This window comes from Puma concolor, chromosome A2 (assembly GCF_028749965.1).
Source record: "Puma concolor isolate L17-30 chromosome A2, mPumCon1.1.hap2, whole genome shotgun sequence".
Taxonomy (NCBI): Eukaryota; Metazoa; Chordata; class Mammalia; order Carnivora; family Felidae; genus Puma; species Puma concolor.
Window position 1 is genome coordinate 16,729,192 of NC_141668.1, and position 14,585 is coordinate 16,743,776.

At 43.7% G+C, this 14,585-nt stretch overlaps 1 protein-coding gene and 1 long non-coding RNA gene across 3 annotated transcripts in view; both read left to right on the plus strand.

Annotated features, from left to right (window-relative positions):
• CREB3L2 (cAMP responsive element binding protein 3 like 2) overlaps positions 1–14,585 on the plus strand; it is a 121,749-nt gene that overhangs the window by 34,863 nt on the left and 72,301 nt on the right. The window lies entirely within an intron of this gene.
• Positions 2,319–8,641, plus strand: LOC147583028 (uncharacterized). Its single transcript, XR_015244744.1, has 2 exons — positions 2,319–3,348; positions 7,598–8,641. It is a non-coding gene; the product is annotated as an uncharacterized LOC147583028 (long non-coding RNA).

The window sequence follows — 14,585 nt, forward strand, 5'->3', positions numbered from 1 at the left end:
TCTTTGCATAGGCAGTCAGCTCACCTATCTCTTTTCCCCTGTTGGATAATCTCTGTAGCAGAACTGGATTTTACTCACTACTGGTTTCTGAATCTCTATAATCTGAAAGAAAGCATAGCATTGGAAAAATCTGGAAGCAGTCAGGGCACCTGGGTGGCTCAGTCAGTTAAGCATCTGACTTCGGCTGTCAGGTCATGATCTTGTGGTTCTTGAGTTCGACCGCTGCTTGGACTCTGTACTGACAGCTCAGAGCCTAGAGCCTGTTTCAGGTTCTGTGTCTCCCCTTCTGTCTGCCCCTCCCCTGCTCGTGCTCCGTCTGTCTCTCCCTCCCTCTCAATAATAAACATTATAAAAAAAAAGAAGAAGAAGAATTTGGAAGCAGTCAGTTTATGCACACAATTCAGAGTCTGACTGGCTTGCATATCTCAGCTGTCCCCCTCCTCCCCCTCTACTCGAATGATCTGGTTTTTCTGGATGTCTTAGAATTCTTGTATTTGTTGAATCCATAGCCTCAGGTGCTCCCATGTCTGCTCCAAGTGCATGAGAAGAATAAACACCTGAGAAAAATGTGCCCCTGTCAAAATACAGGATGGACTTGGTTGTGACAAGTGCCTTGGGAGTCCGGGTATACAGACTGGCCGGGAGATTAAGTGAGGGTTTCTTTAACATGGTAAACTTAAAGGGAATCAGGGGACATTTAGACTTTCTAGGGATTTGTTTCAGCTGAAAGCATATTGTGATAAATTCTTAACTTAGGTGCTGCCATCCTTTGTTCATATTTATTTTTTCCTTCTTTCTTCTACAGAGCAGAATAGGCTAAAAGAACAAAATAAAACAAACAAACAAAAAAAACTACCCACCAGAACTAAGAGGGGAATGGCCATTTCTATTTTAAGGTTATAAAAACAAACCTAGTAACACCTGCACATAAGGACCCCTGGGTCAGAAATTTAGAGAGGAGGATTCCAAAGGATCCAGGGAAAAAAATTAGGTGAGCTCTACGACCAAGGAGTCTACTATACATATAGCTGATGAAGTTAGAAGAATATTTAAATCCAATCTATGAAAATATATGAACACTGAAACAATGTATCCAGAAGATAGAAGGATTCGTGTTAATTGGAGAACAAGTATAAACGTCTCCTGGACTGTTAGAAACCAGTAGAAAGATTACCAAAATGAAGCATGTGTCACAAGAAAACTAGAGAGAAGTGTAGATTTTTGAAAAGTATAGATTTTTGAAAAGTGAAAAGCTTGACATTAATTTCTGGGAAACACCTATGGCTGATTATGACACAGCTCCTTTGTGAATAGGAAGAAAGCAGCGCTGGCCTGGCCATAGCATGGTTTGCTAAGAGGCAGTCAACAGAATGTAGATTCTGGCTTAAAATCAAAGGAGAGAGGAGTCGTAGTTTATCTGTTCACTGTTCTTATCAGCAAATCAGAAGATGACATAGGCCATGTGCTTATCCAGGCTTTTGTTGTGGTAGAAGGTTCTGGACCAGGAAGGGGAGGAAAAGAAGGGACAGATAGGAGGAAAGGAAGGAAGGAAGGGGAGATGGAGGGCTCAAGATCCAAGGGACTCAAAGCTGTCAGAATCCAAGTCCAAAATCACCCCGCGAGTGGGACATGCAGGCCAGCATGTGTGATGGCAGTGGTGAGTATGGAAGGGGTGGGAATCCATTATTGAATGAATATTCACGGAGCACTTACTCTGTGTCAGGAGCACTTACTCTGTGTCAGGTATTGTATTCTGGGTTGAGGGGGAGGGAATGCTGCAGGGAATCAAGCAGACAAGGGCCCGGCCCTCAGGGGGCTGCCGTGCTAGTGAGGGAGGTAGGAGGCAAACACATCTGGAATTTCTCAGGAGGTGATAGTGTTATGGGGAAGAAAACAGGTGGGGTGGCTCATTTACCTGGAGTGGTCAGGGAAGGCCCCTCTGATATTTGCAGCATTTGAGACTGAAGGCAGTGAGGGTGAAGGAGCGCTCAACCCAGGGAAAGTGGGGAAAGTGGTTCCCCAAGGTGTGTGTCGGGTCTGGGGCAGCCTTGAGGAGGCCAGGGGTGCCTGGAGCAGAGTGAGCAAGGGGAAGCAGGGGGGAATTGATGCTGGAAGAAGATGCAGGCTGGAAAGCAGACAAAGGAGAGCCCGGAACCTGCTGTTCATCCAAGTGAGTGACACGATCGGAGACTCAATACTCAAGAGTCCTTTATGACAGTCTTCAAATAAGTTCCAAAGTCCAGACCATAACCATCCAAGTTCCAGAGGAGGCAGCTTTTAGTTCCGCGTATGGCAGCCTAGCTCTTAAGCTGTTATCTTCAGAAGTGCTGGACGGGCAGTGTCCCTGCATTGAGCCAGGTTTTACATTTAAAAGCCTCCAATGCCCCTTTCAATGTGAACATTCTGCAGCTTCCCCCTGGAGAACAAGAGTCTCCTGACTTTGGCTCTGACTTTCAGCGGGATGGCACATGGGGAAGCAGAAGGGGGAGGTGGTGGTGAGTGGGGTTAACGGGAAGGAGAAATGGAGGGCTGGAGACAGGTTCATGGAGACACGGTGGGGGGTTGGGGGGCAGTTGGAGTCCATAGGAATGTGCCCAGGAAAGTAAGGGAGTCTGGCCTCGGGGGATAGGCAGCTGGCCTTGAGGGCCTCAGGAGGGTGTCATCCTAAGATCAAGCAACAGAGATCTGGACATTGTGCTGGCGGGTCAGCCATGGGGGATCTTTCAGGAAATGGTGAAGGACGAGCCTGAGAATTTCCAGGGACATCAGGTAGAGATAGCAATCAAGGTGACAATCCAAAATCTCTGAGGTGTGCCCCTGGGCAAGATAAGAAAAAGCTTTCCTTCTCCAGGGACCAACTTACTAGAGAAAAAGTCTAGACCCCTGGTGTAGAAATGGGGAGGGGAAGGAGTGACTGAAACACCACAGCCACAGTTGAGGCCTAGCAGCCGGGTTCACAGAAGTATCTGGATGTCCTGGTACCACAAAGGTGGAAAGGAAGGACCTCTTCCAGAGAGGGCAAAGTCAGAAAAGGCCGAGAGACCCCCAGCTCTAGGACCCTTGGATGTAGGGAGTGACAACTGACCCAATCAGACAGAATCCGACTCCGCTTTGCTTTGACCAAAAAATGGTGGTGTTCTTTCCCCAGTTTTGATTCACCGGACTTAACGTACTTCCCCCCATAATTATATGCTGGCCAGATCTCAGGGACACTGGACAGATTAATTTAAATCAAAACAATTAAGGGCGGTTGAAATTTTTAAATTCTCTTCTCTCTGTTCTGGTTTATAAATAATTTGGAAGAAGGAAATGAATTTCATGAAGAGCATAAAGATTACATTTGAAAATGTAAGTTTTGGGGCACCTGGGTGGCTCAGATGGTTAAGCAGCTCAGAGCCTGGAGTCTGCTTCAGATTCTGTGACTCCCTCTCTCGCTGTCCCTCTCCTGCTCACGCTCTTTCTCTTTCTCTCAAAAATGAATAAACATTAAAAATAAAAAAGAAAATGTAAGTTTCTTACAGAAACAGGTTTACTTTTTAAGGCTACTTTTCTCCTTTAAATAAAAGTCAAATAATAGTTTACTTTTAAGTTCAAAATAATTGATGAATAAGATTATATTTCTTTGTTAGTTTAAATAAAACCCATGTTTGACTTTAGTAGTGGTTGTGTTATGGCAAAACTGCTCACAAATATGCACAGTTAGCCGGTTGTGTTCCTGTGAATTTCAGATGGTTCCCCTTCCTGATGTCTTCACAGGTGTATGCTTTGGGTTCAGAGATAATTGGTCCAGTGATGTCTTTTATTAGGTAATTAGATAATAAGCTAATTCTAATGATCTTATATTTTTGCTGCTTTCTATCTCTCTGTAAGTTGCAGAAAGGCTTTAGTCAAAGTCCATAAAGTTTGTCAGTATTGCATGTCACAGCTACACCTTTTTCTCTCTCTCCCCCTATATGTGTGTGTGTGTGTGTGTGTGTGTGTGTGTGTGTGTCTATATATAAATATTTTTATTTTTGCATTTATTTATAGTCACTCTGTTTTAAGCCTGCATTGTCATGAGATGTCTACGTTATGAGCTCAGCACTTACTATTTCGTAGAGGTTGTGTTACATAATGGAAAATTCATGAGCTGTGAAATCACACAGCTGGTAGCTTAAATCCTAGCTCCAGCCCAGTCACACCCTGTGACCGTGGCAAGTTACTTAACTTCTCTGAGCCTTGGTTTACTGCTCTATAAAATGGGTCTAACCATACTCTCCTAATGGGGTGGTTGTGACCATTCACGTATAAGCAGAAGTTACTGCTGTTTTGTTGTTTTGTTAGAGGACTACAATGGGGATTCAAAGTAATGGGAATTATGAAAATTAGGACCTGGAACACGGACGGGTTGACTTTTGAGAAGGGCAAGGGAATGGAAGTGAGTTACTGAGGTATTTTATCATCCCATTTTCTGCTGCATTGGTAAGCCCAGTAATAAAGTTACTTTAAATCTTCTAAATACGGTTCTCACTTCCCTCGTGGAGTGGTAAAGGATGAAATTTACCTAGGATAGTTTTATTCGGTCTTGAGAACTTTGATTTTACACCATGATGTCACTCACCTCATTTGTGGAATATTTGGGAAATCATTGGTCTGGTTTCCCATCTTCAAGGAGTTGAATGCCATTAGAACACATGAGTATCTCTTTCAGAAAGCTTTTGGGAATGGTGTATGAGTTTTCGCTGAATTACATATTAGTGACTTCAAGCATACACCCATTTATTTAGCTCAGGGTTCTGTGGACCAACAATTTAGACTTGGCTCATGTGGGTTGTTCCTCTGATGATCTCAGCTGGGCTCACTCATGAATCTGTGGTCTGTTGCTGGTCAGCTAGCTGCTTCTGAGGGTGGCTGGAGATCAGCTAGAGCGAAAGAGGAAGGGAATGGTGGGGGTATGGGGTCTTGGTTCTCTCATCCTCCAATAGGCCAGCCCTGGTGTATTCACATGGCAGCCCGTTTACATGAGGTAGATTGGGAGGGTCAGGCACTCTTAGGGCAAGTTGTGCCCAGCTTCAGAAATTGGACAGTGTCACTTCCACCACAATCTATTGGCCAAAACGACTCAAAACGTCATTACAGGGGCACCTGGGTGGCTCAGTCTGTTGCGCGTCCGACTTTGGTTCAGGTCATGATCTCGTGGTTTGTGCATCCAAGCCCTGCATTGGGCTCGCTGCTGTCAGTGCAAAGCCTGCTTCAGCTCCTCTTTTCCCCACCCCCCACCCCGTCCCTTCCCCCATCCCACTCTCTCTCTCTCAAAAATAAATAAAACATTTTTTTAAAAAGGCCATTCCAGAATCAATGAGCAGAGAAACAGAGACCACCTCTTAATGAGAGGAACCGCACAATATGGAAAACATTTTTGCAACCCTCCCAGATGAGGACTCTATGCTCTATGATCCTCATTGACAGTTCTGGTTCCTTGGAGTCAACAGATTCTTTCTCTTCTGCTTTAATTTGCATCCTTTTTTTTGTTTTGTTTTTGTCATTTGATATTTTCAAGACTGAAAAGAGATGCTTACGTTATCACTTCCCTTCTATTTCGGCCAGAGCTCAGGTTTGTAAAGTGCTGGCACCTGAGATTGACCCTGGCCCCATAGGCCCTTCCTTGGATTTTCTCCCTGACCAGATCCCCTCACCCAGATCTAGGCAGTGGGCAGGCAGAGTAGGGACAGGTCAGCTGGATGACCTGGCTGGACGCTGCCCAAGGGGCCGTGGCTCAAGAGCAGTTTCTTCATTGTCCTCTGTTGCAGAAGGTCTGACATGCGAAAAGGAGCAAGAGCCTCCCCACTTAATTGGCTGGATCTCTTGGAGCATTTAGACATTGCATGTAGCAAAGGCTAGGCAGATAAGGTAGTTCCTTAAATAAAGTTGTTTTGAACTCTTTTTAATCCATCAGATGATCTCAAGTGGCTAAGTTTGTTTTAAGTAGCTAAAGATTTATTTTCTGATTATTTTGAGGGAGTAGAAATTCTAATCATCTTCCACAGACCCCAGAGATCTTAGTGGTTTGTCTCTAAATCCGAAACTTAATGGGATCTTTTTTTTAAAAATATGAATGTTCTTCTAACTTGTTTTAGACTATAAAGTCTGTTAGTCGTAGCCTTGGCCTGTGTGCCTTGGGTAACGTAAATTTTCTGAGTTGTCTTCTGGTCTATAAATTCTAAACTCAACTATATTGCCACTGACTCCAGGGAATTGCACAATCAAGGAAGAAAGAAGGGCCCAGGAGCTGCCTGCTTCTCAGTGACCTTGGAAGTTTGGCACAGTGATGACCTGTATTTAGGAGAAAACTGGGAAGTGATTGGTTCGGTTTATAGCACCTTAAGATGTCAGTGGGTCAGGCCTGCTGCAGAGCATGCCAGACATGATGCTTTTACCTTCCACGAGGAGATGCTGTATGATGATCATTATTCTACCCTATATTAGAGCAAAAATTAGTAAGAGCTCATCTGAAATGTTTTTACTTGTGAATCAGTTATTACTTGACAAGGGAAAGAGGTAAAGGTCATTGCATTTGCCATTCTTCTTTTATACCCAGCCGTCTTTCTCCAGGCATGTTCAGGAGAACTCAGGAAGCAGGTAAACTGAACGGAGGGAGTAGGAATTCTTTAGGTGATCAGCATATTCTTCACTTTCTAAAAATAAAGAAAAATGAACTGTCTTCTCTTGAGTTTAAGGCTTCTTGATTAGTTGAGGGAATGGCCTGGTTGTTTACCTACCTGGCAGGAGGTAGTCAGGGCTGAACTGAAATTTTGGTGGGAAGGGTGACTGTAGAGTGGTTGACTGTAGAGTGACAGTCAGGATGTGGTGCAGAAGGGCAGAGAAAGCAAAGGGCTGTGGCTTTCATCAATTTATCAAACATTTATTTGGCTTCTGCCATGATGAGGCACTGGGTCAGATCCTGGGGTAACTTCCTTGAAGAGCAGGAGATAGGTGTAAAAAAAAATGCACAGAGTAAGTGATAAATTCAGTAGAAGGAGCACACATAAGGGCTCTGGGTGCACGTTGGGTACACAGCGACCTGACTCCCTGGGTGAGTAGGAAGAGGCTGGGTTGTGTATCAGGAAGGGGGGTGGGAGGTGGAATTCTGGCTGCCGCACCTGGTGTGCAAAGGCAGGGAGGAGTAATGGTCCTTGCACGTTTGGGGAAATCCATGTCCTTGTGTTTGGCTGGATCAGAGCAGGGGCCCTGTGAGTGCACAGGCAGGGAGAAAGGGAAGACAAACATTCTGAGAATTTTAATGCACATCAGGGGGAAATTGGATGAAATTCACACACAGCTGGTTTTAGAAAGGCCTCTATTTTACAAAATGAAACCGGTTCTTCTCTAAAAGCGGCTCTTCAACAGCTTGGTTAATTGAATTTTGCCACTTTTCCTGCAAGTGGCAGATCCCTTTTCCTAGAAAAGGGTGACTAGGTTCATCTAGCCCCGGGTCATGTTTCACCTGCTTGAACGGTCAGGAGAAGCATTGTGCTGTATGTACTGATCATAACATTTAGAACCTGGACGGTGAAACACAAATTAAAATAACTGTCATTGTTGTTTGGTGCTGTTTCAGTATGGCATTTCTGGGCTCTGGCTTCTCGAAAACTACTCAGCATGGCATGCTAATGGATTGTCAGGCCCCAAAGATGGCAAGCACGGAGTGAAATGACAGTCGGAAAGGGGCTGAGACAGGCTGGAGAGCTTTTGCGAATACGAGGGAACCTAGTTTTGATTTGATGTTTTACAATCGGAAGTGTTCAATTATATCAAAATTGTGCGCTTCTCGTTATATCTTCTTCACGTCACACAATTACTGCTTTTTTATTTCATTTCCACTTACTTCCAAGGAGGAAGCAACTGTTTCTAAATGATTTTAAGGCCTTTTTAGGTTTTTTTAATTAAAAAAATTTTTTTTTTTCCTGACTTGAAGTTTTACATTCCTGGGGAGAATTGACTGTTCTCCAAACATGTGGCATCTACCAGCACTTGGTGACAGCAAAATCTGAGTCCTGGAATCAAGTGCTTTAGTTAGTGTGTTTTTGAAGCACCAGATTAAGAATGATTTTCAGCAGACTGAAAGGTACCCAATGAGAGAAGATAAATTTTACTTGGAATAAGAAAGACTAAGACTCGAGCGGTCTCATAGAAGCTCCCTGTGGGGCTTTGAGAAATGGTTTCAACTGTCTGAGCTTCAATTGTCATTTCCTTGTGGTATGTGTCTCTTTGACTTTTGTCTGTAACATTTCAGTTCTTTTTTTTCTTCGAGAGAGAGAGAGAGTGCACACAAGTGGGGGAGAGGGAGAGAGAGAGAGAGAGAGAGAGAGAGAGAGAGAGAGAGAGAATCTTAAGCAGGCTCTATGCTCAGCATAGTTTGATCCCACAACCCTGGAATCATGACCTAAGCTGAAATCAAGGTTTGGGTGCACTGGGGCACCTGGGTGTCTCAGTCAATTAAGGGTCCAACTCTTGCCTTTGGCTCAGGTCATGACCTCACTGTTTGTGAGTTCAAACCCCACATCAGGCTCTGTGCTGACAGTGTGGAGCCTGCTTCAGATTCTCTCTCTCCCTCTCTCTCTGCCCCTCCCTTGTTTGTGCTCTCTCTCTCTCTCTCTCTCTCTCTCTTTCTCAAAATAAATAATTCTTTTTCTTAAAAAAGAAAAAAGAGTTGGATGCTCAATCGACCCACCCAGGCGTCCCCAGTTCGTTTTCTGAAAATCGGAGTCTGACATCGCACATTTACATTTTAAAAGTCTGGGTTTCAGGGGTGTCTCCTACGTTATTTTCTGGATTTCTCTCTTTTCTTTTTCAAATGATTTCCTAATTAGAACAAAATTTTAATCACAAATTATAAGAGAAAGTACCCAGGTGCTCTCACATATTTTTAGGTTCTGTAAGAATTTTGGACCCTGATACTCATGTTGGCTTGAGGTGACAGTCCAGAAGAAGGAATCCTAAAATTGCCACTGCCACACTTATCCTGTGGCTCTTAGCAAACTAGCATGTGACTTGCTTCTATACATAAGGATCTTGCTGCTTGCTTCCTAAAGGAAATGTCTAGAACACCTCCTTTTTCATTTATTTATTTATTTATTTATTTATTTATTTATTTATTTATTTATTTAATGTTTTTGTTTATTTTTGAGAGAGAGAGAGAGAGAGAGAGAGAGAGAGAGATGGAACATGAGCAGGGGAGGGGCAGAGAGAGAGGGAGACACAGAATCTGAAGCAGGCTCCAGGCTCCGAACTGTCAGCACAGAGCCCAACACAGGGCTCAAACTTGTGAACTGCGAGATCATGACCTGAGCCGAAGTCAGACGTTCAACCGACTGAGTCACCCAGGCGCCCCTGGAGCCCTGCTTTTCCTGTTTGATGGCTTCCTCCTCAACGAAAAGGGAAAGCGAGCAAGGGTTTCTAATGATGGAGTGGTTGTGTATGTACTAACCACTTACAAAAGTCTCACCTGGTAAGGATTACAGGTCAAGGGGCGCCTGGGTGGCTCAGTCGGTTGAGCCTCCGACTTCGGCTCAGGTCATGACTCACGGTTTGTGAGTTCGAGCCCCGAGTCGGGCTCTGTGCTGTCAGCTGGGAGCCTGCATCCTGCTTTGTATTCTGTGTCTCCTTCTCTCTCTGTCCCTCCCCCACTTGTGCTCTGTCTCTCTCTGTCTCTCAAAAATAAATAAATGTAAAAAAAAAAAGAATTACAGGTCAAGAAAGTAACTGGTTTACCATGGCCTTCGTTTATTTACCTCTGAATGTAGGGTGAAGAGGTGGGGGACTGGGGTCTCTGTCAGTGGCTGTCAGAGGAATGCTGTTACTGTAGAGTTTATTTAGTATCCAAGAAGAACCCAGGCTCTCCATGTGAGGATCAGGGTGGAGAATCTCCTGCAGACGGTGGCTCAGTGCAGTTTTAGAGCAGGGACACGCAGAGCAGGGTTTCCTGAGTCTGGATTCTTTGTGACTCAGGGTGTTGAATGACTAAGTATGCCTGTGCTTAGGCAATGTCTGCAGTTTTCTTTCTACCCCTCTGAAGGTTGAGCAATGGTCCAGGTTTGCCTGGGACTGAAGAGTTTTTCAAGATTGAGGATTTGCAGCGCTAAAATCAGGGAAGTCTGGAGCAGACTGGGGTAGTTGGTTGCTCTCCCTCCGGCCCTCCTGCCGGTCTCTCTCTGTTTTGCTTCCTCTCACTGCTACACAAAACAGCGAGCAGCCCTAACACTTAGCGCAGCATTCCAGATGAACTTTACACGTGACCGACCTAGGAAACTGGGCAACACAGAACAACCTGTTTTTTAAATAGAAGTGCTCCTTAAGTAGTTCAGACTTAAGTATGACTGACTGTCTGTATAGTGGGTGACACCACCCTGCAGTGTCCTGATGATTTCTTTGCATTGCTTTTCCTTTGGCTGAACGTTTTTGAAAATTGAAGCCTGGGGCCACTGCAGGCCCCATGCGCGGGGAGCATACAGGCACCTCTGAGGTGACCCCTCCGCATTCCACTCCTACTTCTCCTGGGTGCTACTGGTTGTCCCCACCTGGAGAGCAGGTGCAGTTGTGAGTGGTGGATGGGGTCCCTGGGATTAGCTTGCTAGTCTTTTTTCTTTTTTTTTCTTCAGCAAAATGATATACAATTCAAGCAAATTAAGTAAACACTGAAATCCTCTACCTTTGTCCTCAGAAGTTGTTCAAGGCTACAGACCGTTTCCCAGTTTGGGTTGTCATTTTAGCCATCCTTCGTGTGTGAGCAGAACGCATGCAAACCTGTATCCCAAGATCAAAGGGCAGAATTCTGATTATGCTCCTGGAACTTCAGAATCCCAGACAGAAGCCCGTGCAGGGGGCCTCTTGAGATTTTGATCTTCTTTCCATTAAGAGTGACTGGATTTTTTCTTCCTGTGATTCATCAAGAAAGTTCCATTTATCCTTCCATGTTTGCTGCTGCTCACAAACCCCTCCTTCTTTTTCCCTCCTGGTGAAGTTACATGCCTGTGTGATGTTACTGGGCTGCGTGAAAATCCAGGATCATCCTGAGCGTCAGGCAGTTGCCTAGAAACCCACATGAAAACAGGATTAGGTAAAGCATTTTTTCTATATTACAGCTGCTTTCTGATTAAGACATGATGTTACAAATAGCTCAGTATGTATACCCCTTCACAGCCTTGAAACACGTATAAGTGAAAAAAGAATTTTTCAACAGAGACAAAATGATTTTTCCATAGTCACATTTCAAGGTGCTCACCACCAACCCCAATCTCCTCTCCTCCACAACCCCACTCACCCCTCCCTTTCAGGAGGGTCACGTGTTGGGGATCCTTGGCCCTGTTAGAAGAACATTAACATAAACCAACAGCAAGTCTGAGACACTATTATTCTTCCATCAGTCCCTCAACCTCAGCCAGACTGGCGTGTGTATAGAGAAGTCAGAAGGCTTTGCAGTAATTTAGTTATGAAGAAGGAATGTGTTGTGTTGGGTAGCAATGAATCAGCTAAGTGATAAGCACGTTTTTACCAGAACACCATGAAGGGCTAATCCCACTTTAAATTGACTGCAGTGAGTGAGAACTAAATCTCTAACCCTGGACCCTGCTGTGTCTCAGGAAATTAGTTGGGATGGGGTCAAGGGACACAGAGGAATGTCTACTGAAAAGACTTATTAAGTAATTGACATATTCCCAAACTCCTGGAATAAGATAGATAGGTAAATGATGACTGCTGGTTTGGGGTCAAAGGAGAAAAAGGAATCAAGAAAACCCAAGAGTCAGTAAGTTAGCAAATATTTATTGAGCTCCTCCTATCTGCCAGTTGGCCCTTCTAGGTGTGGTGGGGGTGGGGTGGGGTGAGGTGGCTGTGAACAATGAGCCACACATATATTCTAGGGAGGGGGCAGGGGTCGGGCAATAAAAGCTGGAACAGATAAATAAATAAGATAATCGAAGATAATGGGAAATACCATGAAGATGATAAAATAGGGGGACTATGGGGTTGGAGGCACAGGCCCTGCCTTTATGGACTGACATTTGAGGTGAAGGACTGAGACTCTGAGGGCCTTGGAACAATGTCATATCAGCAATGGGGAAGTAGGGCAGGAGGCTGAGTATACGGTAGGGATAGAAATCAAAACATGAAGAGAACCTTCAACGTTGTTGGATGGTAAGTCCTATCTGTATTAGGAAGATCATTTTCAAGTTTCTCAGAAGAGTGAATCAGATTAACATCACTAGTTCTCCAGATGGTTTTAATTATGTTTGCAAGTGTTGTCCAATGTTGGATTAGTCATACAATTGACAGGAAGGACTTTTGTACTTTTCTCACTGATATTAATGGTGGGAATCATTTTGCATTTAAACTTTCATTTTTTTTTTAATTAAAAAAAATTTTTAACGTTTATTTATTTTTGAGAGAGGAGAGACAGAGTGCAAGCGAGGGAGGGGCAGAGAGAGAGAAGAAAACAGAATGTGAAGGAGGCTCCAGGCTCTGCACTGTCAGCACAGAGCCCAATGTGGGGCTTGAATTCACAAATCGTGAGATCATGACCTGAGCCAAAGTCTGATGCTTAACTGACTGAGCCACCCAGGTGCCCCTAAATTTTAATTTTTAATCTATGGAGATAGCATTAGTGAAGTTGGAGAAATAAAAACAAATCTGTAATTCTGCTAACCTGGAGGCACTATTATCTACTTTGTATATTCCCTCCCAGTCTTTTTCATGATTTTGATAGAATATGTGATTTTAGATAGTTAATATATAGCTCTTTAAATGCATAGCATACATTTTCCCATACTTCCTCAAATTTATATTCTGTGCTTACAAATTTTAATGAATAAATATAGTCCCTTCTCGTTTGGGGGGTAGTTATGTCCTATAAAGTTGCTGTGAACACTGAATCAACAAGTGCTAAATCACTGCTCCTAGGGGAAATATAGGATTAGGTTCCTATGAGCCTCTGGTCACAATATTTTCATTACTCTATTAATACATAACCTTGTTTTTTGTGTGTTTCTGTATAAAGACACCTTATTTAATATATTTTTAAAATTCATTAGCACTGAACTCATGCTGGCAGCCCTGTAACTCATCCCTGAATGTAGCTTACCTAACACACATTTTTTTCATAAGGCACTTCACGGCTTTCTTGCGCTTAGAAACACTAGCCAGCACTCAGCCCTGCCCTTGGGTGCCATTTTAAATAGCAAAATCACTCACCCAGAGCACAAAAATGTGAAAAATGTGCCACTAAATAGACCACGTAAAGGACACTTGCTTACAGTATGAGATCTGGAACAAGAAGGCAGAGCTTGAAGCCCTGCTGAGATTGTGCACTGAGGATACTCAAAATGTTGCTACTCTGAGTGTATCTGGGAATGACTGAAAGCACCACAAGTATGGATTTGGGGTTACAAATAAATTTTGGCAAGTAGGCGAGTCAACAAATAGGGAACCTGCCTAGAATGAGGATTGGCTGTGTATGCTATTGTGCTGATTGGCTGTGCCATGAATAACTGAGCCATAAATGACTCACTGTGGAAGGTCCCAACACACTGCTTTGGTGTTTGTGAAGCCTTTATAATCCTTCCTCACCCGTCACCCCAAACAAACCAAATCCTGGAAAAAACACTACTAGGGAGTAAGCTCAGAAGCTTGGGGTGGGAAACAGCCCTCCGAGCCTCAGTAGGGGATAAGGGAAATCATTCTACCTTCCATTTATGAGGGCTGTCACCATTTGCAAAGTTCTTTGACGTGACCTATGTAATTTGATCTTTACAATGACCCAGTGAGGGAGATGGAATTGTTACCTTCATTTTCCCAAAAAAGGCAAATGTGAGTTGATGGTAAGCATACCTGGCCTTACCTATCTTTTTGAAATGACTATCAGTGTTTCGCCCTTAGCAGAGGTCCAGAGAGTGAGTCTTGGTCTTTTCTGTGACCACTTCTTTCTTGGTGAGAGTAGATCTCCCCAATGGAAAACACAGTGCCTGTCATACGGCTCCCAAATGCGTGACAACATCCACCCACGTTTTCACCATAGGGGAATCAAGGGGCGTGATGGAAAGAATATGGTTTTCACAGTCAGAGGAACTGATTTTGATTTCCTGGCTCTGCCCCCTTCCTCAGCTGTGCAACTCTGGCCAAGTTGCAGAACCCCTCTGAGCTTGCATTTTTTCATTGGTAAAATGGGGATAATGATACCACTTAACTCATATATTTGTTGTGAAGCTTTAATGAGATAATACATTTAGCCAGTTTCCTCATTATTCCTCTGATGATGAGAATTATGTTGACAAGGAAATAGATCCTGAGAGAAGATCAGTAAGTAATCTTGACAGTGACCTTTGCTTCCTGGCATCTCTGCCTGGAGATTACCACCTTCAACAGCACCATTATTAAATAAACAGCGTACGTTGGCTTCTGCATCAGTAAATGTCTGAGCTCACATCATTATTTACTTTTAACCTTCTGTAACACATTACTTTTCCCTACTTTAAGAAATATAAGTGTTTCAGAGTAAACATTAATGAAGTCTACCTTAGGTTTTTTGCCCTAATCTTGACGGGGATATTGACAAG